The 14,516-nt window shown below is 42.8% G+C and overlaps 1 long non-coding RNA gene across 1 annotated transcript in view; it reads right to left on the bottom strand.

The window, feature by feature from the left end:
• LOC116584656 overlaps positions 1–14,516 on the bottom strand; it is a 22,243-nt gene extending 7,727 nt beyond the window's left edge. The window contains exon 1 of the long non-coding RNA XR_004283275.1: positions 14,421–14,516. This is a non-coding gene — a long non-coding RNA (uncharacterized LOC116584656). The remainder of the gene's footprint in view (positions 1–14,420) is intronic.

Genomic DNA, 14,516 nt, shown 5'->3' with positions numbered 1-14,516 from the left:
TTTAGATTTGTTTCACTTTTGCCTTTATGCATATTTTCCTTCATTTATTACAGTTTTTTTTAATAGCAGAAACTTCCTGGGCCTTCATTCCTTGTGAAGTCCTGAACTGAGGCATATGGCATTAATCCACATGACAGCCTTATGAGGTGGATACTATTATCCTTTCCATTTTACTGATGAAGAAACAAACGATAGGTCAGAGAAGTTAAGGTGCTTCCCCAACATCACAGGGCTAAGAAGGAGAACAGCCCAGTGTCAAATCCAGGTTATAGATAAAGCCAGTGCTGGAAGGGATGACTTTTGTTCCTTGCTTTTGGTTTCTATGGAATCCACTGGCACAAATTTACTTTTAAACTGTGTTGGACTTGTGTTCATTCTACTAAGGATTTGCTTTGTCGGTGCATTGGGTACTTGCTATTAATCTTCTTCTGATATGCTATCTTACCTCATTGCACCCTATGCTCCCATTGCTCTTCTTATGTATTTCACATTTAAGAAGCTCACATAGCTGTTGCCTAAGTCCCAGACAGAAAGCTGGTGAACTCTGTGTCCTGTGTGGGGAAGGAAGGAGCTGATGACAAGATTTGGGTATTGCCCTTGGGGCTAGGAGCTTTGCTGATGTGGCTGGCTTCTTTAGTAATGCTTTCCCCTAGACAATGTTAAGGATGGACAAGAGCCCTGTTGCCTTTCTTACTCCTCCCCAACTTTAAAAATATTTTCTCCTAATTCCTAAGGCAATGTTCGGTATTTAAAAACTCTTCAACATGACTTAATCAGGTAACATGAAACTTGAATCGTCACTCTAATTTCACTCCCCAAAGAAAACTACTTTTAACAATTCTGTTCACATGCCAATGCTTTTTCCCTTCCCTGTACATAAACTAAAATTTATTATTATTATTCATTTTTCTCAAATATGGAATTATACTAAATACACAGTTTTGTAACCCAGCTTTTGTCATTGAACTTGATACTTTGGCCTTCATTCCATGTCAGCTTGATCTCATTCTTTTTAAAAAATATTTTATTTATTTATGTGACAGAGAGAGAGACAGCAAGAAAGGGAACACAAGCAGGGGGAGTGGGAGAGAGAAGCAAGCCTTCCGCTGAGCAAGGAGCCCAATGTGGGGCTCGCTCCCAGGACTCTGGGATCATGACCTGAGCTGAAGGCAGACACTTAATGACTGAGCCACAAAACATTGCTTCTTCCTAGATGTTGCCCTCAAATGTGTGAAGTGTGTGTCAGCATAAACACATGGTGGTGACCTACCTCAGTTACATACAAAACCATCCTCAGTGCTCTGAACCAGCACGGACAACTTCTGCATCCAATGAGAGAGCTTCCTCTCCCAACAAGTGACAATGACTCTCTTTCACCTGACTCTCTGGAAGCTTATCATCTAAGCTTCAAGGCCTGGACTTTCAGCGTCCATCCTGGTAGATCCCGCAAAGGCCAGTATTAGCAGGAATCCTGCTAGTATCTCCCACCCTGGATATCTGATATCTCTTGATAGGATATCCGGATATCTGATAACTCTTGTTAGGATATCTGATAACTCTTGATATCTGACCAAACCCCTCATTCCTCACCACCCCAGATAATAACGTCCTGGCTTGCCTGCAGCAAGAATCCTGTTAAGTCAGTTTAGCCAGAATGACCAGCCGTTCCTGTCATTTCCCATCCACAGACCCTTTCCTCACTGTGGAGAGCCATCCAGCAGATGCAAGGAGTCACGTAGATGAAAATGCCTGAAGATTAAGGAAGTGAGAATGATTGGCTAGGTAGGGTATGGGTGCGCTCGTGGCTAGCACATGAACAGCACCAGGAGCCAAGAGAGAAATGCATGATTACTGCTTGAGAACAATAGAGCCCTCTGTGGTTACATAAGGGTTCACGAGGAGACTGAGTGCACAGGGCAGTGACTAGATAACTGGGCTGGACCGCCTACATGTATATATTGCCAGAACTTGCTTGAGACGTCAGACGCTAATAGAAACCCTAATAAAGAAGTTTGCTCCTCATCACGTTTGCGGGTCGTTCTTGCTGGCGAGAGCGACAACTGGTGCCGAAACCCGGGAAACTGTCCGCATCGCAAAACGGAGATTGAGATAGAGCAACGATAAGGTAAGGAGTGCACCTATTTCTGTCTAGTGAGTGACAGGGAAAGTTCCTAGGATTAGGACAATACAAGTGAAAGTTTCCTCAGGATGGGGAACGAGCTTAGTAGATGTAGAATGGAAGATCCCCTAAAAGACGTTCTCAAGATGAACGGTACCCCCTTAAAGGCAAAAACAGCCAGGGCCTTTTTAAAAGAAGTAGCAGAGATTGCCCCCTGGTTTATAGAAGAAGGGCTCCTAAATGTGCCACAATGGGAACACCTGGGCGAGGACTTAAAACTCTGTCCCTCTACATCCCCGGGGACTCTCGCCGTGTGGTCCCTGGTGAAAGTATGTTTGCATTCCCCCCGAGAGCCCCTGCAGCAAGCAGTACTACAGGGAGGGGAAGTTTTTGAGCAAGTGAAAGAAGAATCCCGTAAGGGCTCCTCCCGAGACTCGGGCTCCTCCCGAGACTCTGACCTTGAAAGCGAAAGCTCAGAAGGGATGTCAGAAAGCGAGTTGCAGGAGCTAGGAAAGATAGAGGCAAACAACAAGAAGGAGGAATCTCCCGGTCTCCAGACAGATTTGGAAGCCATGAGGCAACGACTTGAGGATAAAGAGGCGGAATTGCAAAAGGTATTAGGAGAGTTAAGGGTGCAGGGAGAAGTAATGGCGCAGCTGAGAGCAGGGGCGGAAGCCGCAGTTGTGGCACAATCGAAATTAAAAACGAAAGTTACGCCGCTTCCGCATTCTAGCCCCACAGCGCCACCCCATGAGTGGCCCCCACCTTATAAGCCCAGCTGCACCAAGACGTGCTATTGTTCGGGCTGCGCCGCGGAGAATTGGAGAGAGGTCCTTGGCCCAGGGAAAGGTTTTTTTCCAGTGTTAGAAGATCAGAATCATCAGAGGTACCACCAGCCACTAGATTTTAAGTTGGTGAAGCAACTGAAGGAGGCAGTGAGCAGCTATGGGCCCCAAGCAGCCTTTACGGTCTCCCTTGTGGAGTCGCTGGGAGCACTCTACCTCGCTCCCGAGGATTGGGCCAACCTGACCAGGGCGGTATTAAATGGAGGACAATATCTAGAATGGAAAATCCAAAATCAGGACAATTGTCTGGACACGGCACGGAGAAATGCAGCCGCAGGTAACCCGCAATGGAATTTGGAAATGCTGACAGGCACGGGGCCATATCTCGGGGCCCAAGTGCAGAGTACATATCCCCCTGCGGTGTATCAACAGATAGCCACGGCAGCCCTCAGGGCTTGGAAGACTCTGAGAGGGGCAGGAGACTTGCAAGGCCAATTATCCAAACCCGACCCGGTGCTTAGATGGCACCGAGGTTCCCTTTATGTTTTCCCACAGGATGCGCCTGCTCCACTCTGGGTGCCGGAACGCCTCACCAGGCTGGTGGCCGTGGAACCTGTGGAGGATGCTGCTAATGATGATGATAGCAACGACGACCATCCTGCAACCTGTCCCCGTGAAGGCGGAGTCAGTTCAACTGTGGTCGAAAACAAGAGACTGCCCAGCTTCAAGCCCTTCTTCAAATGGCTCAGCATAGAGTGCAATCTTCTCACCCTAACTCATGTTTGTTACTGACGCTTAAAGCTTTGTGAGCTCTTTATTCTCTCACTTCCCTTCCCTGACGCACGCATGGTATGTTGTAGTAACAATTGTAGGAGTACTAGTGGTAATTGTTCTTTTCATGTGCCTCCTGCCTTGTGCACTTAAAATTATACTCGCAGAAGTTTATAAGGTAAAAGCTATTGTACGTAACCACCAGCTAATCACCCGCAGTAGGCTCAGAGTGTCACCTTGAATGCCACTCAAGTATCTCTTGGCTCCGTCAGCAATTGGGTTAGTATGTCATAACAATCAGTCTCATTCCTCAAAACCTGGGCAGACATAAGAGCCCTGATCATGTTGATGATTCTGGCTCAAGTACTCCTTCTAAAATGCATCTGTAGAATTGCGCGACAACAGTAGCTATAGCAACGGGCTTTGGTCTAAGCCATGATGGCTCTGGAGGTCGGGACCTCCCCCCAAATATGGCTTAGTATGCTGGATCGGTAGTCAAAGACGGGTAAGACTGATCCCACACCATAGCAACCTAAGACAGGGGCTCTTCGACCCGGGAGAGTACCCGATGACGGGTAAGCATGTATGCTGAGGATTGGCAACCTAAGACAGGCACGATCCCTGCCATGTAAACAAATAAAAAAGGGGGAGCTGTGGAGAGCCATCCAGCAGATGCAAGGAGTCACGTAGACGAAAATGCCTGAAGATTAAGGAAGTGAGAATGATTGGCTAGGTAGGGTATGGGTGCGCTCGTGGCTAGCACATGAACAGCACCAGGAGCCAAGAGAGAAATGCATGATTACTGCTTGAGAACAATAGAGCCCTCTGTGGTTACATAAGGGTTCACGAGGAGACTGAGTGCACAGGGCAGTGACTAGATAACTGGGCTGGACCGCCTACATGTATATATTGCCAGAACTTGCTTGAGACGTCAGACGCTAATAGAAACCCTAATAAAGAAGTTTGCTCCTCATCACGTTTGCGGATCGTTCTTGCTGGCGAGAGCGACACCTCACCCTGCCACTAAGCTGGGAGTCCCTACTTCCCTTTGTTGTATCTGGACTCCAGCTCAATCTCTCTCCTCTATGGCAAAATCCCACCGCAGCAGTCTCTAGACCTATCATAACAGTCTTGAATAAAGTCTGTCTTACCCTTTTAACAGATGTCAGAATAACTTTAACATAAGTAAAACACTTTCAGATCATGTCTTCATCTTACACCTCGTCAGCATCTTTGCGGGAGTATTCACCCCCACAATATGGAATTTTGCTTAGGGTAATGCACACACAATTCTAAGAAACAGAGAAATATACTCAAATGTTTGAGTTCAAAGGAAACGTTTCTGAAGCCCAGTTGAAGGGATTTTTATGTTAACATTTTTATTAAACATTGTTTGGGGTGATCCACGTTTCTGTTCCTCACTAATCAGGTTGACATTTGGCAAGTACCACTGATGGTCTACATTGTCCCTGAATCCATTAACATAGAGGTTGGGTTAAAAACAGGTCACCCCCTGGCTTCTTTTTGGCTATTGCCCTCACAAACCTCTACCCCCCACCCACTTAATCCAATAAGAGCCAGAGAAGGAGTCCTTTCAAACAATTCTTCACTCTGCAGGTGTCTTGAGCTATAATCAGTTTCCTAGTTGGAGAAGTAATAGGAAGGAAAGTATCTTATCTTTCCGCAGATACTCCCAAACAATTCTGCCTTGAGTAAAAATGACAACCGTAGTCAAGTCACCTTAAGGCTTTCTCCTCTGTATGCTGCCCTTGGAGCATTCAGGGAAGGGGCTGATAGGGCAGGCACAAAAGAAAGCCAACAGCGTCTCTGTCACCAGGGAGTTAAATGTAAAGCCACCTATGATAGGATTTCAGTCTAAAACGGAACCAGAGAATGTGAAATGGAGAACCTCACACACTACCCTCAGGAAACTTAAGAACCAAGAGACTGATTTCCCATAGAAAACCAAAACTTATCTCCTGACCACCGAACACCTGACAAGAATCTCTCCCCATTCTCAAGCCAATGAACTTACTGAGCGGAACTTTTCTGGACTGCCCACTCTCTGCACTCCTTGCTGGTAAGTACAACACACCCCAAGATCTTCAACAGCATCCTTACAGGTTACTGCACTTTGCACATCCTGATTTGCAGTTCCTCAGCTGCTCCCAAGTAAGCTCAATTTTTGGTCATTCGAGCTTGCCTCAGTTGCCTCCTTATTTAGGGTAACACACTCTTCTCTAACAAGAGCTTGAACAAATAGCTTTAATATTCTTTTTTCATGCTCATTCCAAATTCTGATTAAACAAAGCAACCATAAAAAAGTAAAAGGAAACTACTCTCAAGGGATCTATACTGGACTAAACTAAAAATTGAAAAGTATTTTTAAAGAGTGTATAATAAAAATTATTACTACATCTGCATTTTGGGTAAGATAAAATATGCAGTTTATGCCAACATCTGGTTTGTTGTACATCTGATTTATATGTATTTACAAAAAAATTACATGTATTTTATGTAAATACACAGAGGATATGAAGTTATTTACAAAAAGCATGTATAGAATATAATAACCATAAAATATTTGTCTTGGATTTATACTCTCATGTCCCAGAATGAGAATGCATTCTAATTTTTCTTTCTCCTACTGCCTTTGTCTGGTTTTCTTACAAGTTATCTTTGCCTTGCAAAATTAATTGGGGAGCTTTCTTTTTCTCTTTATCCTCAGAAACAATTTGTATAATGTAAGGGTTATTGGATATTGATAAAACACACCTGGGAACCATCTGGTTCTGTTATCCTTTGGAGCCTTATAACTACTTGTTCTATTTATTTACTAATCGATTCTACTCAGCTTTCCTATTCCTTCTCAATCAAAATTTTAACTCATATTTTCTTTTAGAATTTGTCACTAAATTTTCAACTGCCCTGTTCCGAAGTTTTCATAGTATTATGTTATAGTTGTTAAATATTCTCTTTCTCTATAGCTTATCTTATTATTTTTCAAATTACTTGTGTCTTATTAAAAGCTTCTCGTGAACTTATCTATTGTTTAATTTTTCTCAAAGAAAGCAGAAATTTCTAAATGTTTTAATCATCGTAATTTTCTAAAATGTTTCTTTATTATTATTCTTTTTGGTATACTACAGCCCTGTAATTTATTTATTTTACAACCGGAAGTTTGTACCTCTTGACACCCTTTACACATTTTGGCCACCCCCAGCACCCTTCTCCCGGCTCTGAGAAGGATTTTGATTCCCAACAACCTTGGTTCTCTTTGGGTCTACTGGATGTGAGCCCTATTAGTTCTCAGAGCCAGACATTTTGGGTGCTCTTCTCTTCTTTGCAGGACCCAAAGGTAAGGGTGCCTCAGGTAAGGCACAAACCCCTTACTCCTCAGGAAGCTCCACATGTGTGAGATCCCTCCTGATTGTAAGTCACAGCACTGGAGTGGGTTGTTTGTTTGTTTTCCAGAAGGGTGGGTTTTTTTTGTGAGACAGCTTCTCTGCCTCTCTTACCACCTTGATGTGGCTCTTTTATCATTTGTTGTGAAGAAGTACTCAGCTAGTTTTCAGGTCTTTTTCTGGGAATTATTTCCTATGTAACTGTTGACTAGGTGAGTTTGTGGGACAGGTGAGGTCAGTATCTTCCTACCTCACCATCTTGGAACACCTTCTCTGGGTTTTATGTTAATTTCGAATGTTAACTCTACGTCTTGCTTCTTTCTTCTTTCTTTCCTTTTATTCTGTTTTTTAAAGCACGTGAGTTGATCACTTTGCTTATTCATCTTTACTTTGTTGTATTCTACCAGTATACCTTATTAATGCATGTGAATTTTAAGAAATCATTTAAGAGGTCAGGAAACCCAGAATGGAACACAGATTTTGACCAGAGAATCTAATTAATTGTATTCCAAATGTATGAAACAGTCCCACTGTAGGGAATTGGGGGGGGGGGGGGACACTGACCTAAGTTACTTTGAAAATATAAGATTAAGAGCAAAAGAAACTACATGAGCACTGTAGTTCAGCTGACAAAGTTGTTTCCCACTGGGCTAAGTGCTATGCATGTATACTGGAATTGTACCTTAGATAAAATGTATGGCAGATGGAAAGACTGGGAGTTGGAATGGGAGTTTACCAATAAGCAAGGAGACAAGGAGGCTAGGGTGATCCATGTGGTAATGGAGTAGAGTTGGAGATGTCATTATAAACTCATGTTTAAATTAAGATAGATACAGATATTTACATGAGGGAAAAAATACACACACACACACACACACACACACACACACATACACACAGAGATGACGATACACACATATATTTCCATGCTCTGTCAGCTGAGAGGGTCTAGAACCAATGATACCCTAGTAGCAATAAGCATAGCTAACACCCAGATCTTGGATTCTGTCTTAGTCTATTTGGACTACTATAACAAAACACCATTCTGGGTAACTTATAAATGACAGAAATTTCATTTTTACAATTCTGAAGGCTATAAGCACAAGATCTGGTGCCATGATGGTCAGGTTCTGGTGAAGGCCCCATAAAGGGTTGTGGAGGCCAACTTCTCAATGTGTCCTTACACAGTAGAAGAGATGAGCTAGCATTATGGCTCTCTTTTATAAGGACATTAATTGCATTCATGTGGACTCTGCCCCCAAGAGCTAGTCACCTCCCAAAGGCCCCACCTCCTAATACCATCAGCTTAAGTATTAGGTTTTCAGTATATGAATTTTAGGTTCAAGTTATTCAACACCAACAGTGATACTGATCTTGGTGGCAAGTACCCTGACATGATTTTCCATAGTCTTCCTAGACCCCCCAAACCCATAACTCCAACCTAATCATGAGAAAATAAATCAGAGAAATTCTGACTGAGGGACATAATACAAAATACCTTGCCTAGTACTCCTCAAAACTGTCAACATCACCAAAAACAAGAAAAATCTGAGAAGAGGTCACAGCTAGAAGGATCCTACAGACATTAAGAAAAATGAAGAAAATATCAGTGAAGTATGGGCTTTAGTTAATAATCATGCATCAATATTGGTTCATTAATTGAAACAAATGTGTTATAGTAATATATGATGTTAATGATACAATTGGATGTAGGGTATAGAGGAATCCTCTGTGCTATCTTCACAATTTTTCAGTAAATCTAAAATTATTCTAAAAAGTTGAATGTATTAAAAGAAGTAGATATTGCCTCATGACCTTAGAAAAACCTTAGAAATGATTCCAGCATGGTCAAGAATTGAAAAATATAGTTTCCTAGTGAATCCACCAGAATATACTGGGTGTGCCTAAATCCCTAAGTTCCTAAATGGATGTTTCCCCTGCATTCAGGTTACTGAATATTTGCTGAATGAATAAATGAATACACAAACCAATGTAAAACTAAACTCATTGGTGTTTTGTTGTTGTTATTGTTTTTTTCTCATTCATTCATTCAGCAAATATTTACAGAGTGCTGTCTGTGGACCAGGCACCATGCTAGGTATTTGGTATATCATAGGGAAAAACCAGATACTATCACTGCCTTCCCAGAAAATGCAGTCTAGCCAACACTCAACTATTCTTTTTGACAACCGAGTTGAGGCAGATACCCACTGAGGTTACTCCTGGCTCCAACAGTAGCAGTGTACAGCCAAGAGAGCCAAAGTCCAGCCCAAATATTTTCTGAGTCCCAAATATTTCACCTCGGGGAGGAAAGGGAGAAGAAAGCATCCAATTTTTTAGAAGCAATTTCAATCATTAAGATATAATTTAAATAAAACAAGAGAAGGAGGTAAAAGGAACTGACAGAATGTAGCCTTGTTTTTAGGAATTGAGAGACCTTGGCCTTGACTCTGACATGCGCATGCACGTTAAAATGTGGAAGTTCTCCACCTGGGCACTATTCCCCCAGGGCACAGCACTCAGCAGAAGGTGGGTCCTGGGGCAGGTGAGGGGTGGGGGTGTCAGAGGCGAGCACAGCCACAGAGCACTCAATCAGAGCGCAGAGGTGTGGCAGTTTGCTGTGATTTGAGCAGCAGTCAGAATTTCACAAAGCATTCAGGAAGGAAGTAGAGCCTTCTAATGAAACCCATATATGCTTAAACCCGTCTGTATACTGAGTACATTGTGAGATAGGCATCTTCACCCAGAAAATAAAGCTCAAATTAGCACAAACCTAAGGTCAGACAGCCTTAAATTCAAATGTCAGCTCCTTCATCTACTAACAAGGTCACCTCGGACAAGTGGCTTTGTTAAGAGAACTAGGGCTCTGAAAGGTTAAGCAAACTGCCCAGATCATAAGGCTGAGCTTCAAAGTCATTCTGACTTCAACACACAGGCCCTTTCCCCTTCCCGGAGCTGCCTTCCTAATAGACCCGGAGGGACTGGGCCGTGTTGCCAGGAAGGGTCAGCTGCCTGTCCCCAAGAGAAGGTCCAGCATGAGTAGGGCCACACCTTGCCACACCCCTTATTGGTGAGCTGTAGTGCTGAATTAATTCCTTCAACAGGAGTGATTTCTGTTGCATTTTGCAACACGTAATAGAACCTTCAAGTAAATGAGGGGTATTCCAATACTCGTGTGAAAAATTAAAAACAAAAGCTCCAGCTTCCTCTCTAGCCACAAAAGCTGAAAACAATTTCTCTTTTCCTTTGGATTTTGCATAATTTTACCACGAGTACTCCCGTGACATTTTTGGTTGACGTAACAGTATCTCAGGTACTCATTGACATATCTGGACTTCTCATTACTGGGCTGATTAATAAGAACATGTTTTAGGTAATTGACCTAACATGACTACAACCTTCCTATAGAAAGAAACAACAAGAGAAAAAGTTATATAAGCCCCCAGAAATTGAGAGAAAACTTTCATTTAAAATATTCTCCATAGGGCACCTGGGTGGCTCCGTCGTCGGTTAAGTGTCTGCCTTTAGCTCAGGCCATGATTCCAGGGTCCTGGGATTGAGCCCCACGAGCAAGGAGCCCGCTTCTCCCTCTCTCTCTCTGCCTGCTGCTCCCTCTGCTTGTGTTCTCTCTCTCTCTCTCTCTCTCTCTTTCTCTCTCTCTCTGTGTGTCAAATAAATGGATAAAATCTTAAAAAAAAAATTCTGCATAAGTTGAGCTGCGTAAAAAGTCAATGATGATAAAGAATAATGTATTTCTACAGTGAGTCCTAAAGTCAAGGAAACGTTCACTTTTATAAGTGGAGAAAGTCTACAACAGCTTCTAAGTTCTTGAAGACCATCTTACTCTCCCAGATCTATGATGGACAGTTTAAGTGAAAGATTATTTTCCCATTAATCAGGGATCATGAGTATGTGCACTCACCAGAATCAGGGCAATGGAGAAGTCTGCGATCAGTACACTTCACCGAATTAAAGACTCCGTGTTTCCCCTCATGTGTTGTTGTTGATTGCTGGGAAAGCCAATATTTCCAGCCCATTTACTTCAAATTCATTCCACTCCAAGGTGTTATTTTGCATGGCCAGCACTCCCGTGTTACCCCTGGCACAGCTGTTGATTTCTCTGTAATTAAAATCCTTGTGGGGAGAGCAGAAAGCTGGCCTTCTACATCATTTTCTCATTAGTTTGGTTTTTCATTCCTCTTGGATCATTGTTTAGGCTTGTCACAGGGAAACTTTCATTAGGGTCTTTTGGCTGCAATGTTGTTTTAACAGAGCAAATGGAATTTAGAAACCCAAACAAATATCTCTTCATCATTTCCAATTGATAAAAGAAAGATGCTACTAAACAAAACAACCTTTACGGGTGTTATTTCAGCTGTATTTCATACTCGATCTTCAAGTTTAGGTAGAGACTGTATTGTTTAAGAAGATTTTACAAATGTTAAGTCAAAATTCTAAGGGAGTCAGTTTTCTGGAAGGTATAAGATCTAAGTTCCAGAAACTCAAGAATGTGGAAACTCCCTCTGTGCTGTTGACTTTCTTCTCTTCTCTTGGGTATGCGCATCAGCCTTGATTTCAGACCCAAAGATACAGTTACAAATTGCGGCTTTGGGGCATTGCATTTCTTTTCATTTTTATTACTTTGGACCTCAGCCTTCTTTTTCCAAATTCAACTTCCCAGGGCATATTTGAATGCCTACTTAGGCATACATGCATTAATCTAGAAGATACTTATCTCTATATCTACCTCTAAATGTTCATCTGTTGTAGAAGCCCACTTCTAAATTGGCCAGATGTGTTATTGCTAGGTCAAACAGAACAGAGTAAAGATAGTTGCTTCCCGTCATAATTCTGCTCTGGACTGACCTTTATTGCCAAGGCATTTAGGGAAGCCTGGTACCAGGCTTTCACACATAGCTAGATTATACCAAGGAGCCATAAATAAACTCAAGGTTGCTGACACCATTGCAGACATCAGGATCAAAAGAGAAAATTGCACTGAAACTAAACGTTAGCCTTCAGATTTTTTTCTTTGTGCTGACGTTACTTCTGCTAAAATTTCCTCTCACACTTCCTTTGCCTACTTATAAAGCAGAAAGGGGTCCCCAGAAAATACAGCTAGTAAAGTCTCAGAACACACTTGTATTTTGAAACTGTAAAAATCCAATGACTTCCCATTGCCTCTATCACAAAACGACTGTGGAAAATGAATCCTTTCGACAAAAGAAGACAAATTGTGTGTTAATAATAACCTATACATGGGGACGTGGCCAACCCTACCATTTAAATGTACTATGCAAACATTACACTTTACCAAGGGCCACCTAAAAATGACTATTTGCAATAGGGGGTAAATGCCCCTCTTTGGGGTCTGCTTAATGTTATGACTTGAGCTTCTGGGATTAGTTTTTTTAACACGTGCCTGTTCTGAGAAGCTTATGTAATGGTCCTGCTGTTTCAGTCCTAACTTATTAAAAACATTCTGTGACCCTCCACATTTGCAATATAGATAATGTGGGTGCCTTGAAACAAGGGCTGTAAATCTCCAGTGTTATGAAACAGATGGGCTCAAATGATGAGAAATGGACAATATACCTCATCAACAATTCAGAAACAGAATGGAAACAATCTCACCCTCCACACGGAGTAATTTCTAGCAAGTCATAAAACAACAGAGATAGAGACGACTATAGATAATTCATCCTGAAAGAGTTCTTCTCAGCTAATCCAGTGGAACCTCTTCAATGGAGAGGAGAAGGGAGTTGGGGGAAATCGGAGAGGGAGACAAACCATGAGAGACTGTGGACTCTGAGAAACAAACTGAGGGTTTTGGAGAGGAGGGAGGGTCAGGGGTTGGGTGAGCCTGGTGGTGGGTATTACGGAGGGCACGTATTGCATGGAGCACTGGGTGTGGTGCATAAACACTGAATTCTGGAACACTGAAATAATGTAAAATGAAATGAAAGAAAAAAAAAAAAGTCAAAGAAATAGTCTCAGAGGGTTGAGCAGGTTGCCCACCGCCACACAGGAAGTTACAGTGGCTGTTCCTTGATTTCTACTCAAAGGCCTTTTTTTCCCTACAATATTTCCTTTGTTTGGCTCCTCCATTCACCACATAGTTTAAAAATGAGTTAGTAGACTTTAACCTGATAGTCATCATTCATTTTCAGAAGGATGTTTAACCATTAAAACTCCATGCAAGTATAAACTTCAGGGTTAGGTAAGAAAAGTGATGGTCAGGAGTATCTACTATACTCCTCTCTGTGTTTCCTAACGAGCAATAACATCCAGCATTCAGAATACTCCCAATGGAGTATATTACTATAGTAATAGCATTTACCAGTGTTCCACAAAAACATCAAAAGGTGAGATTGGCCTGTAAATCAGTTCCCCTCTTAGCCACACTTCAGCTGCATTCCACGCCTAACCAAAGTCTATTTTCTTTTGGCAAACAAGTCCTGACCAGCTCGTTCTGCCCAGTGTGCTGGGGAGACATCATCAGTACTAACAACTGTGTGAGACTTACGAGGTACCAGTTGTTTGCTTGTCTCTGGGTGGAACTAAAAGCGCTGCCTGTCGGAGCCGAAGGCAGCGCGGACCAGTAAATGCCTGCCCCGGCTGGCGCAGTAAGAACGAAACACAGACAGCCCCAAAAGAAGGGTGGCCTCAGCGGGGAGTGGAGAGGAGGCTGCTGCTGGGTTTTGTCACATGGTAACTAATGCAGACGCTTTAGACCCCTGTCCTAGCAGCCCTTTTGGAGCAGGAAGAGCGGGGGTGGGGGGGTGGGGGGTGTGGCCCTCACAGGGTCTTCTGTGTGTCTCGGAGTCTGAACGCTGGTTTCGGACACCAGTGGGGAGCGCCGCTGGAAGCTTTTGCTGTTGGCTTTGTTTGTTTTTCCTGTCTCTAAGATATAGATTTGGGAGATTTCAAGTAAGACCAGTGGGTGAAATTAGAATCTTAGCAATAACTCATGGCATGGGCTGCTTTAAAAGTAAGTATAAAAAGCTTACACTACAAAAGATAGCCTCTTGTTTCCTTCTAAACGAAGCTATAAATCTAACCCGAAAGGAGAAGTTGAGCGGGAAATGTTTTATTGCTCTGCTCTCGAATTCCAGGGCCTGATTGTTGGAAGGGAAGCGTTTGGGGGACAATGCAGTGGAGACCAAGAGAAAGAGAAAAAGACAAGTTCAATTAAGCAAAACATTGAAAAAAATTCAGCCACAGAAATCGTAACTATTTCTACGGGAAAACAGTATGGATGTCATGTAACAATGTAACTAGGACGGTTTCATTTCCTAGAGCACTGAGTGCTTGAGCCCCGGGGGAACTTTGGAAACTTACACAGAAGGGTATAGGCTGTTGGGAGATCTGGCTGGCTGGCCCTGCGAGTCAAGGAGTCAAGGCAAGGGGTCGAATTCCCTGGGCCCTGCGTGGGGG

Source organism: Mustela erminea, chromosome 2, assembly GCF_009829155.1.
Source record: "Mustela erminea isolate mMusErm1 chromosome 2, mMusErm1.Pri, whole genome shotgun sequence".
NCBI classification, from domain to species: Eukaryota; Metazoa; Chordata; class Mammalia; order Carnivora; family Mustelidae; genus Mustela; species Mustela erminea.
This window is presented reverse-complemented; position numbering and strand designations above follow the sequence as displayed.